Source organism: Geotrypetes seraphini, chromosome 1, assembly GCF_902459505.1.
Source record: "Geotrypetes seraphini chromosome 1, aGeoSer1.1, whole genome shotgun sequence".
Classification (NCBI taxonomy): Eukaryota; Metazoa; Chordata; class Amphibia; order Gymnophiona; family Dermophiidae; genus Geotrypetes; species Geotrypetes seraphini.
Window position 1 is genome coordinate 68,590,324 of NC_047084.1, and position 13,511 is coordinate 68,603,834.

At 42.8% G+C, this 13,511-nt stretch overlaps 1 protein-coding gene across 1 annotated transcript in view; it reads right to left on the bottom strand.

The window, feature by feature from the left end:
- The window catches only part of NIPBL (NIPBL cohesin loading factor), a 1,354,860-nt gene that overhangs the window by 1,116,955 nt on the left and 224,394 nt on the right, over positions 1 to 13,511 (bottom strand).

Here is a 13,511-nt window from a genome sequence, read left to right on the forward strand (position 1 = left end):
CCATTCTATCCCCGGATAGTTGAATTCGCCCATGATAACTGTGTTGCCTCCCTTGCACTTGCGTTTAATCTCATCCGTCATTTCTCCATCAATTTCTTCGGACTACCCTGGGGATAGGTAGTAGATACCTAACCTCATTTTCGGTCCATTTGTTCCCAGAATTTTGACCCATAGAAACTCTAACTTATCCGTCTGTTGTGGCGTGTTCTCTCCAGTAAATTCAATTCCCTCTTTAATGTATATGGCAATGCCTCCTCTTTTTTGAGTCACTTTGTCTCTGCGGTATAGTTTGTATCCCAGTAGCACCGTGTCCCAGACATTTTCCTCAGTCCACCATGTTTCCGTGATGTCAATGTTATCCTTTTGTGCCACAGCTTCTAATTCACCCATCTTATTTTAAGGCTCCTTGAGTTCGTGTACATACACTTGAGTTTGCAGCCTGTTCCCTTCTTGCGTGTCCTTCCCTCTTGTGTCCCTTTCAGTCTGTCTTGTCTGTGATCTGGTGAATCTTCCTTCACAGTATCCTCTGGGTATACCAGTTCCTGACAGGTTGGTAAATTGGATATAGGGCAGTAACTAGAACACACAAGTCCAAGCCACCCTTTTTTTAGGACAGACCTTACCTTTCTGAAGGTAACTTATCCTGGTTATGAAATAATTCACAATATATGTAAGGAAGAAAACAATTTCTTCATCCAATAATTTAACAAACTTCAAAGAAGCATCACCTAGCTTACAAGTGGTAGCCTTAATAAATTTAGTCTTTCATACTTCTACAAATGTATGGCAATGAAATATCAGAAAACACACAACTTCACAGAAAAAGATTCAAGAGTCTGTACATTTAATGGATTCACAGTCTTCATTTTCTGACCCTTATCTATATCAGCAACATGTAAAGGGCTGTACAACCCTTGTGTGATATAAATTGTTTTGGCTTCCACTGTAAGGAAATAGTAGACAACATATAGATACAAAAATAGAAAATTCCCTGGCAAAGAAAAATATCAACAGATCATGTTTCCTTGAAATTGCAAATATTTCATTTTAAATCTCAGTTTGCTGAGTGTGCTCCTGAATATTTCTAATTTTGAGTCCTTTTATTAAAGTGCAATTAAATTTTTGCCGTATTGGGCATTAGGTGCAAAAATTATCCCAGCATCTGTTCTGCAGATCTATTGCAGAGGGCATAACGTATCATAAATCTTCATTGGTATTCCACAATACCTTCCAGTTTGATGTGGGTAACAAAATAAGAGAACCGTACAACAGTAAATTACAATTCAAAATCATACCACATCAGTAAATCATAAGATACAAAGTAGAACCAAGGGCCATAAAATCATTCCCCTAAAAATTACAAAACAGATATCTTTTAACATTTTTCTGTAATGTGAATAGGAAATAGAAGATCTGATAAGAGGCAATAATTCCATTTGCCAACATGCAGCCTGATAAGAAAGCATTCGTTCCAAAAAGGAGATTATGTACTTAAGCTGGTAAGTTCTTTTCCAGTAGATAGGTGAGACATTCTAGACCAGTGTTTCTCAACTCGGTCCTGGAGTACCTCCTTGCCAGTCAGGTTTTCAGGATATCCATAATGAATTTGCATAAACTTAATATGCATACACTGCCTCCATTATATGCTAATTTCTTTCATGTATATTCATTGTGGATATCCTGAAAACCTGACAGGAAAGGGGGGTACTCCAGGACCGAGTTGAGAAACACTGTTCTAGACTATAGGGTTATTTCCCACTACTCGCATGATCTGAAGAAATCCACTTCAGGTTTTTTATTCTGCCTCTAGTGTACTTCACAGGCTAGTTTAGGGCCCTCTACCAGTCAGTACCCAAGCATGGAGAGAGACACTCATCTGTGAAGTAGAAGCACCTGTAACGACGTCCTAAACTATTGTTCTGCTCAAACAACTAAACAGTATCGTTAACCACCAACAAAGGGGTCAAAGGAATTCAGAACTACTCCCACAACAGGTTATACATACAGTATCTACAAACTCTTGTTAACCCCAAAGGGTTGACCAGTCTCCAAGAAACAGATTGGATAAGTAGAAGGCAACTGAAATCTGAAATCAGAATCTGAAACTGGCACAGCAAGGACAGGGCAGGTGTCTAGAATGTCTCACCTATCTACTGGAAAAGAGCTTACTAGGTTAAGTACATAATCTCCTTTTCCAGTGCAATAGGTGAGACATTCTACACTATAGGGACATGCAAAAGCAGTCCCCCAAAAACTAGGGTGGGCTAGCTGTGCCAGCCCTTAAGACCGAGGACCCAAAAGGCAGAGTCCTTTCTGGCAGCAACATCCATTCCGTAGAACTTAGCAAACATGTGAAAAGATGACCACGCCGCGCCCTCCAAATCTCCTCAGGAGAAACAGATCTAGCATCCATCCATGAATAAGTTACACTCCTGGCAGAAAGTATCTTAACAGAACTAGGGGACAGTTGCCTCACAAGAATGTAAGTGGACTAAATGGAACTTCGGATTCACCTAGAGATCGTAGCCTTAGAAGTGGGAGAACCACACATAATAAAATGAGCCACCACAAACAGGTAGTTAGAAAACGAAACTCTGTAGAGACCCACCAATAATGCAGGAGCACCCTGCGCACATCCAACTTCTTTAGCAGACGATTCTGAGATTAGAACCTGTCAGTTGAACAACTGGGAAACACACTTCCGGTTGGACATGGAAAGCCAAAACCACCTTCGGCAAAAAGGAAAAAACTATCTGCTCTCAGGATCTCAGAACAAAGGCTGTCGACACGACAACGCCTAGCATTCGGAAACTCTCCAGTCCCAAGAGAGAGCGACCAGAAAAAAAACAGTTCAGAGAATTAAATCCTGGAGATAAGCATCTCTCAGCAGTTCAAAAGGAGCCCTGGCAAAGCCAGACAGCACATTAAGATCCCAGACTGGGAACGGATTCTTAACGGGCGGCCAGACCCAAAGATGTTTTTACAAAACTAAGCAACATCCGGATGCAACTCCAAAGAAAACTGCCAATCCTGGGATCTAGAACTGGGTAGACTGGCCACTGGAATCCGAAGAGATGCCACCGTGAAGACCTGCCTGGAAAATGTAAGAACCCGCGACATCTGAGTCGAATAACAGTCCACTTGTCCTTGGTCACTCCAGCGCTCTAAAGGCCTTCTACGCCATAGCGTAAGCCGACACCAAGGACAACTTGGTAGACCTAAGAAGCCTTAGCTATGTCAAGCTCCGAAAAGCCTTGATTTTTTATTTATTTATTTATTTTTAAAGCTGCGCGCTCAAGAGCTAAACCATACAAGCAAAACGACCCAGATCCTTCATGGCAACTGGGCCTGGGTGATAAGGTCAGGAAAGACACTCAGACACAGATTTTATGCCAATCACAGCCACAGCAGATCCATGCACCATAGCCTTCCATGCAAATCGGGAGTCACCAGAATGACACAGCCAGGGAGAGTTGGAATCCTCCGAATGACCCAGCCGAACAGCGGCTAAGGCAGAAAAACGAATAGAAGAACCTCCAGAGGCTACAGTTGCTCATGCGCATCAAGTCTCTCGCTTCCAAGCCGGATCTGCGACTGAAGAAGCATGAAGCCATCTTGCTTCGCAGCCAGAAGGTTGAAACGGGCTGCCTCAGTGCCTCATAAGCACCTAATATGCTTACTGCACTAGGGGTCACTCATCTGGAACTCTAGACTGACGGCTGAGGAAGTCTGCTAGAATGTTGGCTACTGCGTTCACATGCACCTACTGTAAGCACCAGGAGAAGACTTTCTGCCCAAAGGAAAAGATGTTGAGCCTCCTGAGCCAAGGAAGAGTTCTTGGTTCTTCTCTGACTATTAACAGAGACCACTGCCATCAATGATTGACCATTTCTGTGGTGATGGAGTCCAACAGTCCTGAAACGTATGACAACCATAGTGAGTCCTTACCAGCCACAAAGGCTGGCAGCCGTGGTTACTACAATCCAGGAAACAAGGCTTAATGGAACGCTCTGGCAGAGTAATTGATGACGAAGCCACCAGGTCATACTGTGGCCTCCAGAGTTCACGGCAGACTCAGCTCTAAGACATCTCGGTGGAGAGCCCAGTGAGAGAGGAAGCCATTCTGAAGAGGATGCATGTGTGTGTTCGTCCAGGGAATCACATCCAGCTTCGTAATCCTAGAACCCGCAATCTGAAGGACGTCCCACACCGGAGCCACCATCTTCAATATCTCCAAAATCTGTTCTCAGAGCTTCTATTTTTGAGCCTCGGGCAGGTAAACATGGTCAGCTGCTATATCGACTATTCCAGCTACTGCATGGGCAACAGATGGCACTTTTTTTTTTTAAGTTGACAATTCAGCCCAGGTCTTCCAGTACACGTAGCAATGTAGCTACTGTACTGTGCCCCTTTTCCAGGAATGCTCTGAGTAACCAGGCAGCCAGATAAGAGTGAGCCTGCAACTCCATCCTGAGAGGAGCCACTACTAACACCATCACTGTGGTGAAGGTCCAGGATGTGACTGCCAGCCCAAAAGGACAGGGCCAAAAACTGACAAAGCTGATCCAGCACATGAAACCACAGAAACTTGCGGTGATCTGGAAAAATTGAAATGTGCAAATTTGCCTCCATAAGATTCAGGAAGGCCAGAAATTCCCCCAGAGACATTGCTGGAAGGACCCACCACAGGGTCTCCCATCCAGAACCGAGGAAGCTTGAGAGCCGGAAGGAAGTGCTGCAAAATCAGAATCAGTCTGCAAACTGTTGATTCTCTCTTAGGAATGATAAAATAAACAGAGTATCTGTCTGAACCCGAAGGTTAGCTTGGCACCGACTGTACTGCCTGAATATCCATCAAGCACTGAACAGCAGCCTGGAGAGAGCTCAATGTGTCTGGGCTCCCAACAGGAGAAGACACGAACAAGTCTGACAGAGGCTGAGCAAAACCAGCTTGTAGCCCAACTGAATAAATTCCATGACCCACTGGACTGTAATAATGTGCAGCCAGGCAGGCCAAAACTGCGAGAACCGAAACTCCTATCCGCAGGGGGGCCCTCAGCTCCCTGACGTCATTGGGTCATACAGGAAGGGTGGCGGTAGACAGAGTGTGCCTGTAGCCTGGAAACCTGAGAAAATCTCTTTGAAGAGGATGAAGAATCTTGCCTGTAGTCAAGAAAATTTCATCAGGAGCCATGCAAGGGAGGAGTCACACAAGGGAGGAGGTCCAGCATCCTTGAGTCGTACTCTACAATCCGGTAAGGTCTTCAAGTGATGGTCCATTACCAAATTCATGAGGTCAACCAGATCCTTGCCACAAAACAACTGCCCCTGAAAAGGTAGTTGCGCCAGAGTTGCCTCGGAGGTGGAATCATCAGCCTACTGCCGAACCCAGAGCATTTGGTGGGCTGAAATAGAATCCACTGACACCTTTGCCAGCACCTTCAAAAAGTCATAGAAGCCATCCACCATGTAGTCCATCCCAGCCCACAAAAGCTGAGAAAAAGGTGTTCGTAGCTGAGTTAGACAGGCGCGTGCCACAAAGGCCATAGGCAATTAAGCTCCAATGGCTCAATTAGCTGGTTCAAAACTTTCCGGAGAACCACAGCCACCTGGCTGTTTTGCATAGCTTTCAACACAACTGTCCCATCACTAGGGAGAGAGTTACACTGGGTCAGCCGAGCCATCTGGGAATCTCTCTTGGGTTGCCACAAAGCTGCGGACACTCCTGCATCTGAGGACGCAAACTGGACATAGCCCAAGCCTTCCATAAAGGACCCCCCTGAGAGTCAAACTGCTCCAGAACCATGAATTCATATTCAGATGCCAGGAAAAGTCACAGATTGTGAACAAACGCTGCAGAGCCAGGGAGAAAAAGTTAAAGAAATGAAAGTAGTGGGCTGGGTATCTACGCTCAACTCCGGTAAAGATGCAGCAATGAGATCCAGTAGTGCCTAAAACTTAAAACAAGCACCTGACAGCCGAATCTTCTCTAAGATCCGGAGTCCCAAAGGGATCCGCGGATCCAGCACTCAAGACAAGATTTCCAAATCCGGGAAGTGCAGCACTGTCCAAAAAGGATCAGGGAGGTCCAGAGCAGCCGCTGGGACCCCTGAAACAGTCTGGGAAGGAGGAACAAACAGCGCAGGCGGAGGTGTAGAAACCCCCGAGACCACTCAGCCGCTGAGATACGTAGAAGGGTTAACAGAAAAGCACCCAGCAGCCAGACCCCTGGAGAAAAATATGGACCAGCAAAATCTCAAATTCTGAGAAGGTATCTGGACACTGGGGCATAAAGTCACCTTTAGATAACTTACACTTGTGCTTCTTAGGCCACAGAAAGTCCGTCTCGAGATGGACAGACAAAGCCGTAGAACCAAGACCCAAAAACAAATGTGGCCACCCCAATGGGCTAGCTGAGCATGTAATCACCTGCTTCTGTGAAGGGGAGGCTGAATCAGTAGTTACTACCCCACCCCCGCCATATGATGCAAAACACACTAAATGTACCAATTTTGCACAAATTTGGTATGAATTCACACAAGGAGACCCAATAGACTCCAATCCAGCAGTTTTTCTGGCAAAATTTTGAATTTCAAAGAAGTAAGGAAAAGTTGAAAAAAAGACAGTTAAAAATTAAGAATGGATGCCGGACCCAAATTTGCACTAAAAACGCTCTAAAAACGACATTTCTCAAAATTACAAAAATAACATATTTCAGGTGGGGAAACAGAGGAACACTAGGAAATCTTAAAAACCCCTCAAAATTAACTTTTAAAAGATCGATTTTGGAACCTGTCAGCTCCACTGTACTCACAGTTACCACACACAGAGCAGTTACAGCTGATCCCAGCCTTTTCAATGGCCGGTTCAGAATTCATTGTCACACTGCTGGAAATTCATCCTCCAAGCCGATCTTTGGGCTGCTAGTCTAATTCCTCTGACAATGCCTCCACCCCTGTGGACCACCGGATGTGTACCTGGATGGGCAGAGGCGTGAAAATGCAGCCAGCACGCTGCAGAACACCACTGAGCCCCCCTAAGCACGCTACACAGTCTGCGCTCGATCCCGCTTAACATGGAGTGAGACTAGGTGAAGGATGGCCCTGAACTCCAAGGAAGACTAAGCAAACTGGCTAACAGGTACTCCAAAGGGATCGGCCTGTCAGCTATAGACCAAAATCTGTGAATTCTCAAGCAGGCAGAGCTTCAAATTCATTTTAAACGTGAAAATACCCGCGAATTAAAATAATAAAATGTGGAGAGCAGAATCTACACAGCTGCAATCATGCATGCAAAAGAAACATAGACTGCTGGAGGCAGTGAAATACACTAGAGCACTGTTCTTCAACGACCAGTCCGCAGAAAATTTCTGCCGGTCCGCACAGCGCCGGCAACATCGAGTCAGCGGTTAAATTTCCTGCCGACTGCGGTAGTGTTGGAAGGCTGCTGTTCCGCCCAGCCTCGGGCGATTAAGACAGGCTGCCGACGTCGGGGCCTTCCCTCTGTGAGTCTCGCCTGTTCGGAAACAGGAAGTTGAAACAAAATAGGCGGGACTGAGAAGGAAGGTCCTGACATCGGCAGCCTGTCTTGATCGTCACCCCTGTCGAGTTGCTGAAGAGGGCCGTGAGGAAGGTGCAGGTAGAAGGGAGAGAGCTGCAGGTACAGGTGCAACTGGAGGGAGATGGTCAGCGTGCGCGGGAGCAAGATCCTGGGGAGCCTTCAACAGTGACTGTCTCCCCTCCCAGCAGCTCTCATACTTGCCAGGGCAGTGATTCACCAGCAACTTCCTCTTTCCTCAGAGGTGGCAACGGACCCAAGGCTGCCTACGTAGATCACTGCTGCAGGCAAGCACTAAGAGCTGCTGGAAGGGGAGGAAGCCACTGTTGGAGGCTGGGAAGCTGCTGGATAAAGGGAGAGCTGCTACTGGACTTGGAGTGAGGTAGAAGGCTGGCTAATCTTGTCGCCGACTTTATATTCAAAGAAATGAAAAACTAAACATCAGTAATCTAATAAGCTCTGCAGTCAGGCAAATAATAATCATTTCATTTCATTCCATTCCTTCTCAGCTTCTGCACTATTAACAGGCAATATGTCCAATTTAGGTTTATCTAATAGAAAATTTTCTAAGTGAACTGGATCTAAAAATATATATCTAGTGTTCTGATAGGTCACCAAGCATTTACAGGGGAATTTAAGAAAAAATGAAGCACCCACACCCAAGGTTCTACCCTTTAGTTGCAGGAATTGCTTCCTCCTGTATTGCGTTTGTCTAGAGACATCTTGAAAGATGTTTATCTGTTGACCACAATACAGGGCATTTTTGTTCAAAAAATACAGTTTAAGTATATCTTGTTTTTCTAATTCAGTCATAAAAGTGACTAATAATGTTGCTCTCTTGGCTTGATGATTCTAGATATTGGGAGATATTTAAACTATCAGGTGATACTAATTGATCTTCCCCCCCTTCTTCTGAAATCTTTTTGGTACTACTAGGTAAATAATAAAGATTATCTGGAGAAAACTTTTCTAAACCAGTATAAGAAAGTACCTCTTTAAAATACATTTTTAGTAGTTCCAAAGGAGAGAGAAAATGAGATATAGGAAAATTCAGAAATCTGAGGTTCCTAGATCTCATAGCGTTTTCCATTTTTTCCAGATGGAGATGTAATAAGGTATTATCCTTAACATGAGATACAGCAGAAGATTGCATTGCAGATACAGATACTTCTACTTTCTCCAGTTTCTTTCCCATAACTGCCAATTGAGAATCATGCTCGGCCACTTTGTTTGTTATTTCTGATGAAAATTGACAAAGTTGAACTACTGTGCCCTGTAATGAGTTCTCAATTCTATTTACTACAGTCCAGACATCTTGCAATGTAATTAATGTACTGCCCAACTCAGGCCTAGAAATAGGACCGGTAGGCATTGACACAGGAGACACCATAAAAGATTGCTCCCCCTTCGATATAATTTTAGAATCCAGTTCTAAAGGTAATGGAGAGGCTGAATCTGAACCTGATGTGGAAACGGAGTCAGCCTTCTCCGGTAATACAGTAAGAGGCTGAGGTGGAGGCGTGGGCTCGCCGGATGAGATAGAAGCAGAGTGGGACCGAAGTTCAGGCCTACCTTCTGTAGGTGTTACAGTTGAAAAGGAAAGATGACGATCCATAGGTCCAGTCACATGCACAGAAAATATAATCTTAGCTTTCCGTTTTCCCATTGCCCTTAGTGCTCCTTGCTCCTCCTGGCTTCGAAGGGGCTCCAAAGGAGCGTGTCCTGCCCCTTTGGACATGCCCCTTACGCGGGCACGCGTCCGCAGGCCGCGTTCCGCGGCTCACACAGGTTTTATGCTGGAAGAGAGGACCTTCTCTACGAATCGGCAGATGCCGGGTGGTGTGCAGGTGTGCCTGACTGAGAGAAAATCGCCAGCAAGCTCAGTCAGCCCTCTTCTCTCCGCGGCTCACACAGGTTTTATGCTGGGAGAGAGGACCTCCTCTCCGAATCGGCAGATGCCGAGTGGTGGCTGCAGGGGTGCCTGACTGAGAAAAAATCGCCAGCAAGCTCAGTCAGCCCTTGGACTACTTTTTATATATTAAGCCTATAATTGATGGAAATGCAAAAAACAGAGGCTCGTAACAAGCGAGTAGGTCGACTAAATAAAAAAATGTTCAACTAGATAACTTGGAGCCAGGCCATAAAGAACCTTATAACAAAAACAAATAAATTTAAATAAGGTTCTTGCCTTCAAAGGAAACCAATGCAGTTGACAAAGATGTTGAATAATATGGTCCAATTTCTTCAGCCTATAAATCAAGTGTACTGCAGTGTTCTAAATTAAACTAAGTCTACGGAAATGTTTGAGGAAACCTGCAAAATAGACAGTATCACAGTAGTCCAAAATAGATAGCACTAAAGATTGAACTAAAAACCAAAAAGAATAAGCATCAAAATAAGATCTAACAGAACACTGCTTCCAGAGTAAAGAAACTTTATGGATCACAACATCTACTTGTATGTCCATAGTTAGATTTCTATCTAAATGTACCCCTAAGATTTTCATAGTGAGAGGTAAAAAATATGCAATACCATTTAAAAAAGGCTTTCTTCCACTAGTCTACTAGGAGTAGCTAAAAAAGAACTTAGTTTTCTTTAAATTTAACTTTTAATTTAAACTCAAATCATCCTCCATAGCCTATAAAATTGTTTTAATTTGATCATGGTACATAGATGGCAAAGAAGACACACGCACCAAAACAGTGATATCTTCTGTATATGTTTGTACATAAATGCCAAATATAACAATCTCCAGTAGCCCACAAAAATCCTTAGTGTTATGTTTTAATGTATTTCCTTACTTTAATGATTACAAGTTAATATTCTTATTGAGACTAACTGAAAGGTGATTAAATGAAAGAAGATTAACTAACTGTATTAAATAAAATAAGAGGATTATCTAAGCTGGAGACTAACGTATTTTATAAGAAAGAAGATTAACTAATTGCATGAAGAATAATAGGACTATTTAGGTTTTGTAGTTTCATATGATTATTGGAGGAGAAGGAATTTATGTCAATGATTAAAGCTGGAGCCTTATCACCTATAAAACAATTGGTGATTTTCTGTATGAGATATATTGCTCCAATATCTGAGGCTTTTCCTACCCTCTAAAGCAGTGTATTGCAAACTGTGTGCAAACTGCGGCGAGAGGCATATCCTGTAGGAAGTCAGCCGGCACGGATGACTCTCCTCCTCTCCCCGCACCTCCCGGATCCCTCCACTAAAGCGGGTCACCCGCCGGAAAGTTTGCGAGACACTGCTCTAAAGAATAAGATGATAAAAATACAACAATAAGAATATTAACTTGTAATCATTAAAGTAAGGAAATACATTAAAAAATAACACTAAGGATTTTTTGTGGGCTATTGGAGATTGTTTATTTGGCATTTATGTATTGACAACAAGGCCTGCCTCAGGAGTCCAATCTTTGCGCAAATCTCTTGATCTATGTGAATCACTAGTAAAAAAAACTGTAAAATCCAAGGTGCCTAAATCAACACAGCCAGTTCCCATCTGCCTCTAACGACCATATTGTGTGTGGCAGAGATCCACATAGTATCGCTTTAGAACTGGCTATGTTGATTGAGGCATCTTAGATTTTATATAGATCAAGAGATTTGCGCAAAGATTGGACTCCTGAGGCAGGCATTGTTGGCCAATACACGATTTGTGTCGAGCCATATATAATAAAAACCCTTTTAAACGTGGTTGTGCTATCCTGACTATTCTTGTCTTCAATGTTGTTGCTTTGTGGTACTTTGATTTACTGAGGATTTTGGTCTTCTTCGTGTCATTTACACATTGACCACATTTTATATAATTTAACCCCAAACTCAAACAACCTATTTTATAAAGAAGACATGAAAATATTAAAAAGTAACAGACAGGGGTAAGCCCTGTGGGACTCCATACGAATTACTCCAAATATGAGAAAGAGTTCCACAAAATAAAACCTGATATGAGTGAGAACATAAAAAATGATAAAACTACTGAGAAACATGATCTGAAATTCCAAGAGAATCTAAACAGTTCAATAAGATCTTGTGGTCCACAAAGTCAAAAGCACTACTTAAATCAAATTGCAAATGTGAGGCTCCGGAATCTCAACTAAAAAGATTGTATAAGTGATCCAGCAATGATGCCAAAACTCTTTCTTTACTATATAAGGGTCTAAAACCCTGATTGAGAATAGTGTAAAATGTTGATTGAGAACAGTGTAAAATATCAAATGTTTCTAAACAGTCCATCAACTGGGAGTAAACTATACCTTCCAAGAGCTTAACAAAAAATAGCATGGAAGCAATTGGCCTATAATTTGGTACCTCACTAATGTATCCAGTTTTATCTTTAATAACTGGAGTAATAATATGTCCATAGTCAACCGGAAAGCCTGTAACCATTTGAATAGTTTCCCTTGAAATTTGAAAGAACTTGATTGTACCAGAGAAGGAAAACACAAAATCTAGTTTTAACAGTACAGCATAACATAAATCTTCATAGGCATGCACTGTTTTATATGCAGTGGCAAATAGTACAAGAGCACCCATGTTATCTACTACTGCATGTAATGCAAATGCTGGCTCAATTTTTAAAAATATATAAATTTCAATATCTAAACAGCTGTAGTAGCAAATCCTTTCCCCATCTCCTCTTCCCCGGTCAGATCCCCCACCATACAATACCCCTAGTCTTAGCCTCCTTTCAAATCACACCCCTCTCAATTATCTCCACCCAATCCAATCCCTGCCAAGAAGACCCTCCTACTGAAACTAGATGTTTTCATAAATGTCCTCCTCATACTCCAACCCAATCCCCTATCTCCCCAAACACCCCCAGGACCTACTAGGGATCATCTCTGGTAAAAGGATGGGGTGAGAATAGTCACCCTCATGAGGGAGACTATGAAAGAAGACCTTCATGAAGAATGAAGGTGAAGACTCCCATGAGACCCCAATAAGAAACATTTACTGTGTTGCTGAATTGAACTTACCCAAGCCTTATGAACAATACAAAAATCATCTCTCTCCCTGTCAGCATAAAGTTTGTGAGAAATTCATCTTTGCCCTAGAAGCTGCGAAAAACATCTGCTGACTGTGACAGCATTGGTTATCTGCTGACTGTGATAGCATTGGATATTCTAGGACATTCCAAGAAATGCTTGGGACACAAGAAAGCCACAATGTCAGGTCAAGATGACATGGTCAAAATGATATATCATCTGTATATAAAGCTGCTGACAATCTACAAACAAGATTAGGAGGGAGGGTGAGAATGCCTACCCCTCAGGGATCATTGATCTTAGTATTAAAACTGCATTGTCATGGAAATAGAGAAGTCATATTTTGACACCATGTGACACCATGCCTCATTATGACCTAATTACCAGTATGTATACCATCCAATCAACAAAAATGACAAATGTGACAATCCAATAGAAACTAAGTATGTAATTTGTAACCAGGTAGCACTCTTAGCCCTAGGCTACTAAGCTAGGGTATAAAAGTAGCATACCGGCTGACTTACGCTTCAGAACAGATTGACATACCGGTACTCTGTGTAAGCTCCTCCATTAGCCTAACTTGCTGATACTATATCATATTTGGATACTATTTTTGATGTAAGCTGTCTTTTGTTTATTACTATTACACATATATTATATACAGGGTTGTCGGTGTAAGGTCATTCAAATTACATTGGAGGTTTAACAGTACCTTCACTCCTCTCCCACTTCATCTGGATCTGGGTGCAAAATAGCATCAATGACCCCTACTGGTAATCTAACAGTATTACCACTAGGGGTCAACTTTCCATATGAAGACAATTTATCATGTGGTAAAGTCATTATAACATATCTGCCAAAGGGCTCGATTCATAAAATTTGTCTTCCCCTATCCCTCAAACATTTCCGCTCTCCTCACAACACGGATACGAATGTTTTCATTGCAAAGATG